The sequence below is a fragment of the Portunus trituberculatus genome, chromosome 10 (assembly GCF_017591435.1).
Source record: "Portunus trituberculatus isolate SZX2019 chromosome 10, ASM1759143v1, whole genome shotgun sequence".
Taxonomy (NCBI): domain Eukaryota; kingdom Metazoa; phylum Arthropoda; class Malacostraca; order Decapoda; family Portunidae; genus Portunus; species Portunus trituberculatus.
In genome coordinates this window covers 13442835-13457834 of record NC_059264.1, presented here as the reverse complement: position 1 = coordinate 13457834, position 15000 = coordinate 13442835, and the positions used below count along the sequence as shown (strand labels likewise).

At 40.1% G+C, this 15000-nt stretch overlaps 1 long non-coding RNA gene across 1 annotated transcript in view; it reads left to right on the top strand.

Moving 5' to 3' along the window:
• The first annotated feature begins 1333 nt into the window (after positions 1 to 1333).
• The window catches only part of LOC123502180, a 44327-nt gene continuing 30660 nt past the window's right edge, over positions 1334 to 15000 (top strand). The window contains exon 1 of the long non-coding RNA XR_006673815.1: positions 1334 to 1379. This is a non-coding gene — a long non-coding RNA (uncharacterized LOC123502180). The remainder of the gene's footprint in view (positions 1380 to 15000) is intronic.

Below are 15000 nucleotides of genomic sequence, written 5' to 3'. Positions count from 1 at the left end.
ATCTATTATATATCTATATCCTATCCTTATAATCATGAGGATGTAATTGGATATTCATATTATCACAGACACACGCACACACACACACACACACACACACACACACACACACACACACACACACACACACACACACCGTCGTTACGTTTCATACATTATGTTGTATAACGTGATGTGCCACAAGCAGCATGTGTGTGCATGTGTATTTACCTATTGTAAATACATACACACACACACACACGTGTGTGTGTGTGTGTGTGTGTGTGTGTGTGTGTGTGTGTTAGACCTCATTTACTGACCTGCCAATCAGGAAAAGGTGTGGGAGGGGCTTATTTTGAGGGGTTCTGCCGTCTTACAGGAAAACGAGTATAGGTATTCATTCCTTCCGGTCTTTCCTTTTATTCATATGAGTGAGGTGCAGGCATAGGACCACAAAAACTTTAAAACTGAAGTGTTAATCCCTAAAAGAAAAGACCAAAATCATTATTCGAAATTGCAGAAGTGTTTTGAAACTTGCCTTTTTCTGTTCCTTGCTTTTTTTTCAATTTTTTCCAGACTATTTTCGTCATTTTCTGATTTTTACTTCACTTTCTGGCAACCTTTCCCTTTCAGTCCATCTTCCTTTCTTTCCAGAACACGTGATTTCCTTTTAGTCTGTCTTCCTACTTTCCAGACAATCTTGGTTCCTTCCCAGGTTTTTCTCCCTCTCCAGGCAATCTTTTATCCCTTCCAGACTATCTTCGCCACTTTTGTCGTTTTCTTTACCACTTCCAGGCTGGTCTTTTTTTTTTCCTGTACATGCCATCTTCCATCCATTCCATACCATCATCACTCTTTCCACACCATTTTCGTCATTTTCCAGGTCTTCACTGTACATTCCAGGTCATCTGTGTCGCTTTCAGGGCTTCTTTGCTTACCTCCAGACCAATATCCACTTTTTTCAGTCCTTCTATATAAGAGCATAACAAAAGAAATTTCAAGAAGTTGCAAGACTTAGTGAACAAAACCACCTAAATCCACCCACCATCCTCATCCATAAATTTGTCTAATCTTCTTTTAAATTAATAGATAAATATATAAAGAAAGAATGAAATATAAGAAGATAAATAGATAAGCAAAAAATAATAAGATAAATGAATAGAACAGTAAACTCTTCATGGGTGAAAAGTGATGTGCGAGATTTTGGTAACTGGTGAACAAACAAGGGTGCTGCTGTTCTAATTTACCTTCATTTCTGTAGCTCGGTTTTTTTTTTCTTATTTATTGGATAGCAACTTGAATCCAGTGTTAGGATCCTTTTACCTTTTCTGATGTCCTTTGCCTTTCTTTTTTTCAGCACGAGGAATGCATCGGGGACAGCCGCCATGGAGGAAGGCCAGGTAAGGAAATGACCATGTTCAGGTGTGGCAGCTCAGGTGATTTGTGTGGTGATGTACAGGTGTCCCGAGAAGTAACGTCACAAATTATAGTAAAACATTGTGAGTGAACTTTATCTACATCTTGGCTTGTCATTACCACAATAATTAGTCTGTTGTGTTTTTTTTTGTGGCATTAATTTTGCGTTTCGTGACTGACAGTTCTCTCAAAAAGTAACGTCACGAAATCTGATGAAACATTTTGGACGTTTCGCACATTACGTAAATCTTGGGCCAACTGTACTTTATCACAACATTTAGTTATTTCTTCTTGTGTGAATATACTTTATACTTTAATTAATAGTTTCGCATTTAATTGGATATCATTCCTGAAGTGTGTCTCTTTGCATGAAGTTTTACGTGTTTTTGAGGGTCATCTCTGTACTTGACGTATTTGTGTGTCATATATACGTCTGGAGCGTAATGAAACCACCATGAAGTCGATTTGAAGGCGGATTATATTGGTCATGAGAGGTTATCGTTGGGGGGGATAAATTTTGGAAGAAGCCTCAAGATAAACGCGAATTTTAGGCGTTACAAATTAAGTAATGCGTGAACACCAACGCCTGGGTGAATATTGGTTCAAGAGGCGCAATACAGGAAGCATGGCAACTAAACAGTATATTTAAGTATAAGGATACTTGAAGGAAAAGGGAACAAAAGAGGGTGTGCTTAGTGCTTAGTTCGGTGACAGGCGCCCTTTAGTCTGATAATTTTTCGCTCCACTAAAGGTTTAACGAGAGAGACGCAAGAAAATGAAGTGATGTATTGTTTACATTATACTGTCATATGTGGTGTGTCATTATAAATGTCAATCATTCTTCTCCTCTTCTGATCATTTCTCGTCCCACTAAAGGTTTGACTACAAGAGAGACACGCAAGAAAATAAAGTGGTGGGTTGTTAGCATTACACTTTCATATGTGATGTGCCTTTATCAGTGTCAGTCAACCTTCTCCTCTAATCTCTTTATATTTTTTTTACTATCCTGTTTCTAAATAGTCATAGAATAGTCATCTAGGCAGTTCAGATTCTGTTGCTGCTCGGACTTCTTTTGAATTTTTATTTTTTTTATTTTTCCTCTTTCTCGTCCTCCTCTTCTTCCTGTTCCTGTTCCTTTTCCTCCTCCTCCTCCTCCTCCTCCTCCTCCTCCTCCTCCTCCTCCTCCTCCTCCTCCTCCTCCTCCTCTTGATCACAGATATTCCAGCCGAGGTATATTTTTTCCCTCTGATTTCCTATTTTCCTTGCATGAAATCTCACAAGTTGCTTTTACCTTTTGTATTTTCCACACCAAATGACTCGAACATGGTTTAGAAATGCTTCGTAATCTTCACACGATTGAGAATAAAAGAGAAAAGAAAGAGAGCACGTGAGAGTATCTTTAGTCTAGTAACTCAGAACTGCATTATCAACCTAGGAAAAAATATCAGATCTTCACAACATCCCATAGAAAACGGAACCAAGAAACGGAAACTAAGCATATGAATCACTTTTTTTTCTTTTTCTTATAGGACAGCCGGGAGTTATTGGCCAAGTTAAATGTGGCTGTGGTGAGTGTGGTGGCAGTGACGGCCGCTTGTGTTGTCATGCCCCAGTTTGCATGTATGAGTACGTACAAGCACTAGCAGCTGGTCGCGTGACTGCTGGATGACGGCGCTGTAGGCGGGTGTGCAATGAGTGGCTCGATATTTCGTACTTACTCAGTTTTTTTTTTTTCTTTTATCCTACAACTATGTTTGATTACAAGTCACTCTTACACATCTCTACTTGTTCTTCAGCCCCTTTGAATCATCAAACTGGCTACAAATTACAAAACTAAATTACCTTTAATCACCTTTCTTTCTTGTAGATATTTACAAAGATATCGCACATTATTTCTAGTCCCGTTTACTATTTCATATCGCAGTGAAAGGGTTAAGAGCGCCGAAACATAAGAAATTAATGGAAGCAGCAATAACCCGCCAGAGATACACGCAACAGTCCCACTACGGAATATACAGACCTGTTTCCACCTATCATCCAAAAACAAAGCTAATATTTTGAGCCTCATCCCGCACCCACGCCTCGTGCACGATGAGTACAGTGCCGGCCATTGACAATCTCGCCACGTTTTCCAGAATGACACTGACTCCCTCACACGCGGCAAATGAACGGCATAGACTCAGTTGTTTAGTTGTTAGTGCAGACTGGGTACAGCTTTAACTCTTCCACTGTTTTTTGCTTATTTCTCCTTCATCGCAAATCCCTCCAAGACATTTCTTTTGTTCCACATATACCACTGAACGTTTTGCTGGCTAGACAATGGAAAATTCATTCTCTTAATCTTTTTCCTCTGTAAATGTCTTTAAAGATTTTGTGTAGTGATTTTAGTGCTATGTCGTGCCATATCGCAGTGAAAGGACAACAAATAAAACAAATTAATGGATAAGGAAGATAAGCATAATTAGGTATCAAGGATGACTCAGCCATGGACTGCCACGTGTAGATTTGACGACTATTTGCAGTTTCTATTAATTTCTCATGGTTTTATTCCCCTCTCTTACCTCCCCTCGCCCTTCTAATGTGTTTGTCAAGGCGTGGAGACCGTGCATCTTTTTCCTTTCGCCCACACGCCACACCTGAAGAAAGGCTGTCCACGCTGTGCCTCCGTGGCGTGTTAAGGGGTTTGGGACGTGCGGGGGCCGTGCTGTTTTGTGCCAGGAAGGATTGACGAGAGAGAGAGAGAGAGAGAGAGAGAGAGAGAGAGAGAGAGAGAGAGAGAGAGAGAGAGAGAGAGAGAGAGAGAGAGAGACCACCCCCGCCTAACCACCCAGTGTGATGCCGGTAGAGCAGAAAGCATGTACAACTCCCACTGTTGGTGACCACACACGTATACAAAAGAGTTAAAATGGAGCAGAAACTCAAGACAAAGGAAGCGAAAGACTAGATAGTAATGGTGTTTGCGTCACCCTTGCTGCATCCATATAGCGCTGGCACCACAGAGGCAGACACGAGAGAAACCGATGAAGTAGAGCAAAGGGGAAGAGTAAAGTTGAATGCATTTTGAGCAGGTGGTAAAGGGACAATTAGAACAGAAGGCTGGCTATCGAGAAATGGTAGAAGTGAAGATATGCCAGACCGAAAAGTAATGATCAGTGGATGAGCTAGGAAGTTTGCTGGGGCTGCCTGGCATAGACGGTAAGCAAGAGCGATGAGTGAATAAGAGTGAGGGAAAGTCTTCATCCTGCAGTGGAATCATGGAGGAGAAAAAGGAAGAAGAGGAGGAAAGCGAAGGAGAACAATAAGGAGGAGGAATAGGAAGAAGAGAAGGAGAATTATGATGATGAACCCGTTTATGAGAGTAGAGATATAAATTTTGGGTAATGGTGATACAAAGGACACAATGATAACAGGACCCAGGTTTTAATTTAACTACGAATAAAAATACCAACTCGTTTCAGCCAGCTTGTGTCAGGTCAAGGGAAGGAGGGAGGGGAGGGAAGAGGGAGGGGAAGTGAGAGAAGAGCCGGAGAAGCAAATGAACCAGAGTATATAAATTTCAAAACTGTATTGCCCAAGACGTAAAAAAAAAAAAGAGAAGTGAGCAAGACTAAAATTTCCTGGCAAAATATTACGCCACTGAAATATCCTCCATCATTAACTTCTTGAAGGCAAAGGTCGAACGGAGTCTGTTACTTGGCATTTTCTGGCCCGCACCGCGACTTACACTGCCGCCGCCCAGATGGAATTAGATGGCCTCACTAACTAAATTGCTTCGCGTTCCAACTTTCCCTGCGATTTTTAAGCTGCTTGGAGAGACGAGCTGGGTTTTTTCTCTTATTTTTTATATTATCAATTTTTATTTACTTATTTTCAAGAAAAGCTTCGTTTATTTTCCGTAGTCAGGAGTGAAGTCATGTAATTCTGACAGCTGGACTTGGCTTGTGTTGTGCAGGCAGGAGTGTTGATTTGTATTATAATAGAGCAGCTTGCTTTATGAGAGGAATAAGACAAATATTTTAATATGAACCGTCATTGTTTTGTGTACTGATAATTATTATGGCCGGGCTTTCTGTGTGTAGGCATGAGTGAGAACATTTTAGACAGACCGTCTTGCTCTCAGGGACTACCACATGCAGCTTCCCTTACTTCTTTACGTTCTAATTTTCTTTGTTTAGGGAGCAAACATTTGTAATCTAAGAGACCTCGCTCGCTTTGTCTTGAGAGGAGTAAGACATTCCAATACACTTGCTGTGGTTTAGGAAGGGTATAGCGAGGTTGTGTATTATGATAGTTGGCCTTGCCTTGCTTTGCTTTACTTTGCTTTGAGAGAACAGTCACGTAATAGGATCAAGTGAGCGAGTCTCTGCTTTAGGTTGACTCAGTGGTGTGGTATTGTGCGAAGTGTTCCAGGCAAAAGGAAAAAAAATGTAAGCAACATCAGGTAACCAAAGCCAATCATTCCACCGATCATTTCATCTTGGTCTGTGCGAGGCTTTTGATGTAAAGATACGATTCACTGGCAGTTCACTTACTCATAATTTTGATTTCTGTTTGATATTTTAGGCCTGTATATAACTCATTTTTGTGAAATCACTAGTGTTGGTAACTGTGCATCAGCATTGCATATGGCGGCTTTGCAATGGTTTGAGCAGTATGAGCAATGTAAGTAATCAGTGTGGCTAAAGCATCAATCAGTAAAAACGGCAGAGTTAATGACTAAGACTGAAGCATCAAGAGATAACACAAAATTACAATATAGTTCTATGGACATGATAAGAGAGATGAGGAACAAATTGTCACAGAATGATGATGATGGACCTGAATGGAGGGGATAAAAACGGGCAGGAAGAGTCGAGAATGGGGTGGAAAGGTAGAAAATAGACTGGGAGGGTCGGGGATAGATTAGAGGGGTCGAGAATAGACTAGAAGGGTCGAAAAAAGACTGGAATGGTCGAAGATAGATTAGAGGAGTCAAAAATAGACTGGGAGGGTTGAAGATTAGCTAAAAGAGTTGAAGATTGGCTAGAAAAATTGAGGATAGACTGCATTGGCGTGGATAGACCAGAAGGATCGAGGACATGCTGGAAAAAAGAGGTCAATGTGAACGATGAACTGGAAGGATTGAGGATAGACTGAGAAGGTCAAGGAGAGAATATCGAGAATGATCTGTAAATATGGAAGATAGGCTTGGATAGATTAATCAAGGACTGGCTGGTAGGTCTGGGAGGTAAATGATTGTCTGGTATTGGCGAAGGATATCCTGGAGTGGTGTGGAACGAGTAAGGCTAAGTAGAGAGAGATACAGCAAAACGGAAAATCTAGAATGCATGTATGGATGAGCTAAGGAGAGGTGATTGATTAAACTGCTAAAAAATGCCACGTACAGTATTCAGGTCAACGAGGAGGACTAAAGGAAGCTAAAGATCAATTGAAGCTCTTTAAACCAATGACTGTGTTTTTTTTTTGGTGCAGGATCGATGCGTGATTCAGTTGGACGGGGAAACCTTTCTTACCGCCACCCTGAGATATAGAGTCGAATTTCCTTCTCAATTTTTGCAGATTTGGAAACTTTTTATCCTCGCTTGAAATGTAACTTGTTGAGACACGTACACTGACTGGCCTGGCTATATGAAGCTGGATATTTAGACTGTTAAAAAGATACACTGTTATTCTCACGTGTGTGTGTGTGTGTGTGTGTGTGTGTGTGTGTGTGTGTGTGTGTGTGTGTGTGTGTGTGTGTGTGTGTGTGTGTGTGTGTGAGAGGGTGGGTGGGTGGGTGGGTGTGTTTTAATTTGCAAAGGAAACATGTCTAATTTCCTTGCATAAAAAGAATACAATAGTAAAATTCAGAGTCGCTCCGAACAGTTAGGTAATGAAAAACGCAGATTAAAAAAAAGTAAAAAGTAAAGACAAAATTGGAAACTGGATGCTTATTGCCGCTCGCCCTCAATCCCCAGGCAAAAAAAGAAAAAATAAAGAACTAGCGGGACTCGAACGCACACTAGCAGAACAAGATTAATTTACTGTTTGACTGATAGAGAGAGAGAGAGAGAGAGAGAGAGAGAGAGAGAGAGAGAGAGAGAGAGAGAGAGAGAGAGAGAGAGAGAGAGAGAGAGATGGATGTAGATTGATTGACTGGCTGATTAATTGATGTTGTGACGATCATGTGTGTTTTTTTGGGTTTTCTCCTTTTTTGCTTTCCAGTTTCTTTCTTTTTTTTTTGTTTCTTGAAGGGGTTTAAGAGAATTGTTGGATTTTTTTTTCTGAATTTGATTACAGTCTTGGCTTGCCTCGGTGCATTGAAAAGAAATTATTGCGTCAGATTTTCTCCTTTTATGTAGAGAAGAGCAAAATATTACATATATTCCCGCACAATTCTTTCCTTTGTCATAAAAAAAAAAAAACTGAAGAAAACATGAATAAGGTTTCAGTTTCTCAGGTCTTCGGAAATAATAATGATTCTTTTATAGTAAAAATATAATAAAAAAAGAAGACATGTCATAGGAAAGTGGAAAACAGGCATAGGCAAAGAATTTCAGCAGCTGCCAGTGATAAAAGTGAAAGAATAAAGCCACTGGTTAACTCTTGCATTCGTAATTTGGACAAGGATAAATAGAGGTCCAGTGCTTACTAATAAAACGAAAGGGAAAGAGTGAAAGTACTGGCTAACTCTTGCGTTACTAATTAGAAGAGAAACATATAACGAGTTCCAGAGTTAACTAAGGCAAAATATAAAACAACATACCTTACGTTGTTAATTTGTATTTTGTTCGTCCCCTCCGTGTGTGTGTGTGTGTGTGTGTGTGTGTGTGTGTGTGTGTGTGTGTGTGTAGCGGATTTCAAGCCTACACAATACACTCACATGTTGTTGGTTTGCGTGAGGACTGCATAAATTTGCATACACATGTTACGGTGTGTGTGCATGTGTGTGAGGGTTGAAGGTGGATGGGGGAGGGAAGAGGTCGTGTTGTCATTTGCGATGGTGGTGGTGATGTAAGTGGTGGTGATGGTGGTGACAGTATTAGTCGAAGTCAGTAGTGGCAAGAGAGGGGATAGTGGTGATGATTATGATGGTGATGGTGGTGGTGGAATTGGTGGTGAGGGCAATAATAGTGGTGGTGGTGGTAGTGATAGTAGTAGTCTAAGCTGTTGTACCCTTGGCCTTCTACCATCCTACATGTCTTGCATTAGATTAGTAGTCAAGCTGGATATATGATTCTGTTTCGTAGGGCGCCTGGAAATAGTGTTGTACAGTACATGGAGGGGTGCAAGACAAGGCCTGTGTGTGTAAAAGTCTTCAGTAGATGTTTTAATCCCTTCCGTGCTGAGACACATTTTACCTTGATTTGTGGGTAGGATGAGACGATTTTATTCACATTAGGAAGGGTCTATGGAGGTCAAAAGATTAATGGCCAGAGTCTTTACTGTTCTAATCCCAACACTCACTCTACCTCACCCTGCCTCTCCTTGCGTTACCCTTCCTCACTCTACCGCACCCTACCGCACCCTGCCTAACCCAACATTACCCTACCGCACCCTGCCGCACCCTGCCGCACTCTGCCGCACCTTGCCTCACCCTGCCTCACCCTGCCGCATCCTGCCGCACCTTGCCTCACCCTGCCGCACTTTGCCACACCCTGCCGCACTTTGCCTCACCCTGCCGCATCCTGCCGCACCTTGCCTCACCCTGCAGTACTCTGCCGCACCCTACCGCACCTTGCCGCAACTTGCCCCACCTTGCCGCAACTTGCCTCATCTTGCCGCACCTTGCCTCATCTTCCAGCACCTTGCCGCACCCTGCCGCACCTTGCCTCACCCTACCGCACCCTGCCCTTCCATTCCTTTCCTACTCCTCCATATGGATATCGTTTTTATTTTTTTTTTCGATTTTTTTTTTCATGTGCATGGTTGTCTCGATTTTTCTGTGATATTTATTACATTTTATTATTTAATGATTTAGGAATTTTGCAACTATTCTGGCATTTTTTAATCTATTTCATTTATTTGATGTATTTGTTAACTGGATGGAAAGTTAGTTTTTTTTTTCTGTTTACGTGATTACAATGTTCTCAAAAAAAAAAGAAAAGAAAAAGAAACGCGGAATATGACATGTAATCACAAAAAAAAGTAAAGATAATTATAAGGAAAACGGAGAAAGGCAATAATGAAAGAGAAACAAGAGAGAATGATGATGATGATGATGATGATGATGATGATGATGATGAATATTATAACACTGACAATAATTGGGTTTATTTCCTTTAGCAATTAACCAACCGAATAAATATAACCATCTACTTAAAACAAAAAGTCAAAATGAATAATTGCCATGTTAAAAGAAAAAAAAAAAGGGTAATTTGGCAACTTGGCCCGCCCTGCCACACTTTACGGCGGTGCTAATTACTTGTACTGCGCGCAAGGTTTCGGCAGGTAATTGCATTTTTATCATACTTACGACTCCATAATGAATTTTCTAGTGTGTGTGTGTGTGTGTGTGTGTGTGTGTGTGTGTGTGTGTGTGTGTGTGTGTGTGTGTGTGTGTGTGTGTGTGTGTGTGTGTGTGTGTGTGTGTGTGTGTGTGTGTGTGTGTGTGTGTGTGTGTGTGTATCCTTTTGCAATGTCATGATGAAATACGGGAATAAGTTAGAACCAATACATACATACATACATACATGCATACATACGTGCAAACACACAAACAGCAAATACATTAATAAATGCATGTATACAGGCAGACAGACATGTAGAGAGGAGATTCTGCAGAGTGCTGGACAGACAACAAGACAGACGTACAGAAAGACAAACGGAAGTACTAAATATGAAATACTCAAAACATAAACAGATAGACAGACAGAAAGGTAGACAGACAGACAAACGGACAGACAGGTAAATCCACCGTCAGATATACAGACAAACAGACACAGACAGTTGACAACAGACTGAGTCACAAAATTTCACAGATATAAAGTAAAGACACAAAGAGATAGAATTATGGACAAATATAAGACAAATTAAGTATATAAATGGAAGGGTAAATGTAATAGAGGATAACTGACGCATTCCTCCTCCTCCTCCTCCTCCTCCTCCTCCAATTCACATGAAAAGAAATAGTATAAAGTTTTTTCTTTTTCTTTTCTTTTTCTTCCTTCACTTAGTTCTTTTCTCTTCTTCGTGATCCTCGTGCTCTTCCTCCTCCATTCTCTTTCTACTCAACATCCTTTTTCCTCCTCCTCCTCCTCCTCCTCCTCCTCCTCCTCCTCCTCTTCCTTCTATTTCGTGCTCTTCTTCCTCCGCTTCTGACTTGGATAATCTGCAGTATACACAAGATAACACACACACACACACACACACACACACACACACACACACACACACACACACACACACACACACACACACACACACACACACACACACACACACACACACACACACACACACACACACACACACACACACACACACACACACACACGACAGAATGCACTTGTACTTTTCTCGTTTTCGTGAATTACGGAAATTAAGTATGGAGGTGTGTGTGTGTGTGTGTGTGTGTGTGTGTGTGTGTGTGTGTGTGTGTGTGTGTGTGTGTGTGTGTGTGTGTGTGTGAATATTGATAAGTCCATGAATTCTCTCTGAATATTCTAGTAGTAGTAGTAGTAGTAGTAGTAGTAGTAGTAGTAGTAGTAGTAGTAGTAGTAGGTAGTAGTAGTAGTAGTGGTGGTAGAACAATACCACCACTACCACCACCACCACCACCACCACCACCACCACCAACACCACCACCACCACCACAACAACAACAACAACAACAACAACAAACACAACAAACACCTTATTTATAAACTCAAAATTTAAAAGACGTTTGCTTTTAGATGGCTAGCGTGGCACTGAGAGATTTAACCCTTCAGTACCATGACGTGTTTTAATACTTATTCTGGTTACTATTTGTTGATTTTATACAGCTTCAGAAAATTAAAATGGTGAAGACTCTAGCCATTAATCTTCTGCCCTCCATAGACCCTTCTTAATGTCAATAAAGTGGTCTAATCATACCAAAAAATAATGATACAACTGCGTTCCAATACTGATGGATTAAGAATATAAGAGCATTAGAACATAAAGCTGCAAGAACCCACCTGGCTTACACGTGACAATCCCTTAATAAAAACAACTCTATTTCCACCTCAGCCAAAAATGTATGTAGTCTATCAATCCCTTCAGTAGTGGGACGAATTTTTACCTTGAGATTTGTGTACGATTAGATAACTTTATTGACATTAGCAAGTATGAATGGAAGCCAGAAGATTAATGGCCGCAGTCTTTACTAATTTAATCCTCACACAAGTTTCTGAAGCTGTATAAAATCACCAAATAGTAATCAGGAGAAATTTAAAAACGCGTTATGGTACTGAAGGGGTGAAAAAGCTGCCTAATGACTCACTACTAACAACCTGATTATTGAGTTTATTACATCTATATTTCACTATTTAAGAAGAAATTCCATGTTTTTTTACTTTTTTTATTTCTATGAGTCAAAATCTTTTCAGTCATATTAACAAACTTTTTCTCTAATCTTTTTTTTTATTTGTATTTTTTTCTTAACTTTTTACCATTTAGTATTTCTTGATTTTTTTTTTCTTGTATAGTTTCAGGATTCTATTGTTTGTGTCTGTGTCTATCTTAACTTTTTACCTTCATTTAGTATTTCTTAATTTTTTTTCTCGTATAGTTTCTAGATTCTATTGTTTGTGTCTCTCTTTTGCATGAATTGTTTGTCATTAATCTACATTTATTTACTTCATGATTTTCTTATATTTCGAACAGCACATCTTTTCCCTTTGTTTCCATCCCTTTCTTGTCTGTCTTTTCTTTCCCGTTTCCTAAATATTCCTATCTCTTTTATTCCACCTTTTATTTATTTTTTTTAACAGCCATGCTCCTTTGATCTTTTTCCTTTCCTTTTCTTTTCCTTTCTGTTGTACTTAACTTTTCATCTCACTATTTTAATACATGACCAGTTTTATCTACCACGTTCTTTATCAGCAACTTTTATCTATTCTTTCTTTTCTCGCATTTCCTTACCTCTTCTTTATTATTTATATCGTTTATTTTTTATTCTTCCTTCCATCATTGTTTCTCTTATTTGTTTATTTGTTAACATCTGGAATGATCTCTCTTTTAGAATGTTTATTACTCTTTACCCTTTATCTATTTTTCATTTCGTGCATCCTACCTGTTGTCTCTCACCTGCAATACCATTAACCTTTATGCTTCGCTCTTTGCCATTTCTCTCGTATTTTTCATTTGTATATGATTTTTTTTTTTAATGTTTCTCTTGCTCTTTTTCATTTTGTGTATTCCATCATTTCCTTGTTTCTTTCCCTTCACTTTGAAACTGTTGCCTTTCTTTCTTTTTCTTTTTTTTCTTCTTTTCTTTTCTGAGTTTTATGTGTAATCTTCATTTTATTACAGTCACTTCTACCTTCCATTTTCTGAATTTGATTTTTTTTTTGTTTGTTATACTAGTTTTGTTTACTTTCTTTCATTCTCTCTCGTTCCCATTGCTTGGTTTTCATTTTGTTTGTCTCTATCACACACACACACACACACACACACACACACACACACACACACACACACACACACACACACACACACACACACACACACACACACACACACGTTTGTTTTGTTTTTCTTCCTGTATTTTATTTTTTCCTTTTTGCTTCTTTTGCCATTAAAGGGATTTTTTTTTTGTATGTATATGGATGTACCAAGCACTCCTTTTTATTGTTCAAGTATCAAGTGTTTGTCTCAATATTCAGTTACTACTTGAACGAACACACAAACACACACACACACACACACACACACACACACACACACACACACACACACACACACACACACACACACACACACACACACACACACACACACACACTCTCTCTCTCTCTCTCTCTCTCTCTCTCTCTCTCTCTCTCAATGGACTCGGGCATCATGAAAATAATTAATTATCTACTGTATATGTATGGCTTATAAATTTTGTACGGTATATAAATTTTGAGAACATTAACCGCTCTCTCTCTCTCTCTCTCTCTCTCTCTCTCTCTCTCTCTCTCTCTCTCTCTCTCTCTCTCTCGCCGTGGTTTAGTCGTGAAGTTGGGTTAAGTAATCTTCACATTAGCGGCTCACAATCGCGGCTGTTACGGCGTGGCGTGTTGGCGGTGATGGTGGTGGTGGTGATGGGGGAGAGGCCTGTCTAAGGGGTGTGGATAGATCTTTTGTATGTCTTGATTTAACCTCCCGAGTGTTGAGATAATATAGTAGTGCTTGTTTGCGTGAATGATATACTCTCTCTCTCTCTCTCTCTCTCTCTGGGCAGATTACAATATAAACCGGGTAAAGTGTCGTTGCAATTAGTGGTGGAAGTAGTAGTAGTAGTAGTAGTAGTAGTAGTAGTAGTAGCAGTAGTAGTAGTAGTGGTAGTTGCAGTGGTTGTAGAAGTTGTAGTAGAAGCAGCAGCAGTGGTAGTTGTAGTAGTGGTAGTAGAAGCAGCAGCAATAGTAGTAGTAGTAGTAGTAGTAGTAGTAGTAATAGTAGTAGCAGTAGTAGAAATAGTAGTAGTAGTAGTAGATGCAGTAGTAGAAATAGCAGTAAAAATAGTAGTAGTAGTAGTAATAGTAGTAGTAGTAGTAGTAGTAGCAGTAGTAGAAGTAATAGTTTTATTAGATATGGTGGAAGCTTTTCTTCTCATCAACTTCCCTCCTCTGACTGTCTTCAGCATCTTTCTCACCGGCGAAATGTTGCATCTCTATCTTTTATCGCTATTTTCATGCTAACTGTTCTACTGATCTTACTAACGGCATGCCTCCAATCCTCCTGCGGCCCCTCTGCACAACGCTTTCTTCTTGTTCGCACCCCTATTCTGTCCAACTTTCTAACGCAACAGTTAACCAGTACTCTCAATCATTCATACCTTTCTCTGGTAAACTCTGGAACTCCGTGCTTGCTTCTGTATTTCCGTCTTCTTACGACTTGATTTCTTTCAAGAGAGAGGTTTCAAGACATTTGTTCCTTAATTTTGGCTAATGCTCCACTACTCTTTAAGGAAACCAGCACTCAAGTGGGCCTTTTCTTTTATATTTTGTTGCCCTTGGCGGGCTTCCCTCCTGCATAGAAAAACAATAGTAGTAATAGTAGTAGTAGTAGTAGTAGTAGTAGTAGTAATAGTGAAGCTAAGAAAAGTTATACGTAACTAACCTTCTGTGTGTGTGTGTGTGTGTTTCACTGTTTGATCTGCTGCAGTCTCTGACGAGACAGCCAGACGTTACCCTACGGAACGAGCTCAGAGCTCATTATTTCCGATCTTCGGATAGGCCTGAGACCAGGCACACACCACACACCGGGACAAGTTCACAACTCCTCGATTTACATCCCGTACCTACTCACTGCTAGGTGAACAGGGGCTACACGTGAAAGGAGACACACCCAAATATCTCCACCCGGCCGGGGAATCGAACCCCGGTCCTTTGGCTTGTGAAGCCAGCGCTCTAACCACTGAGCTACCGGACATGTGTGTGTGTGTGTGTGTGTGTGTGT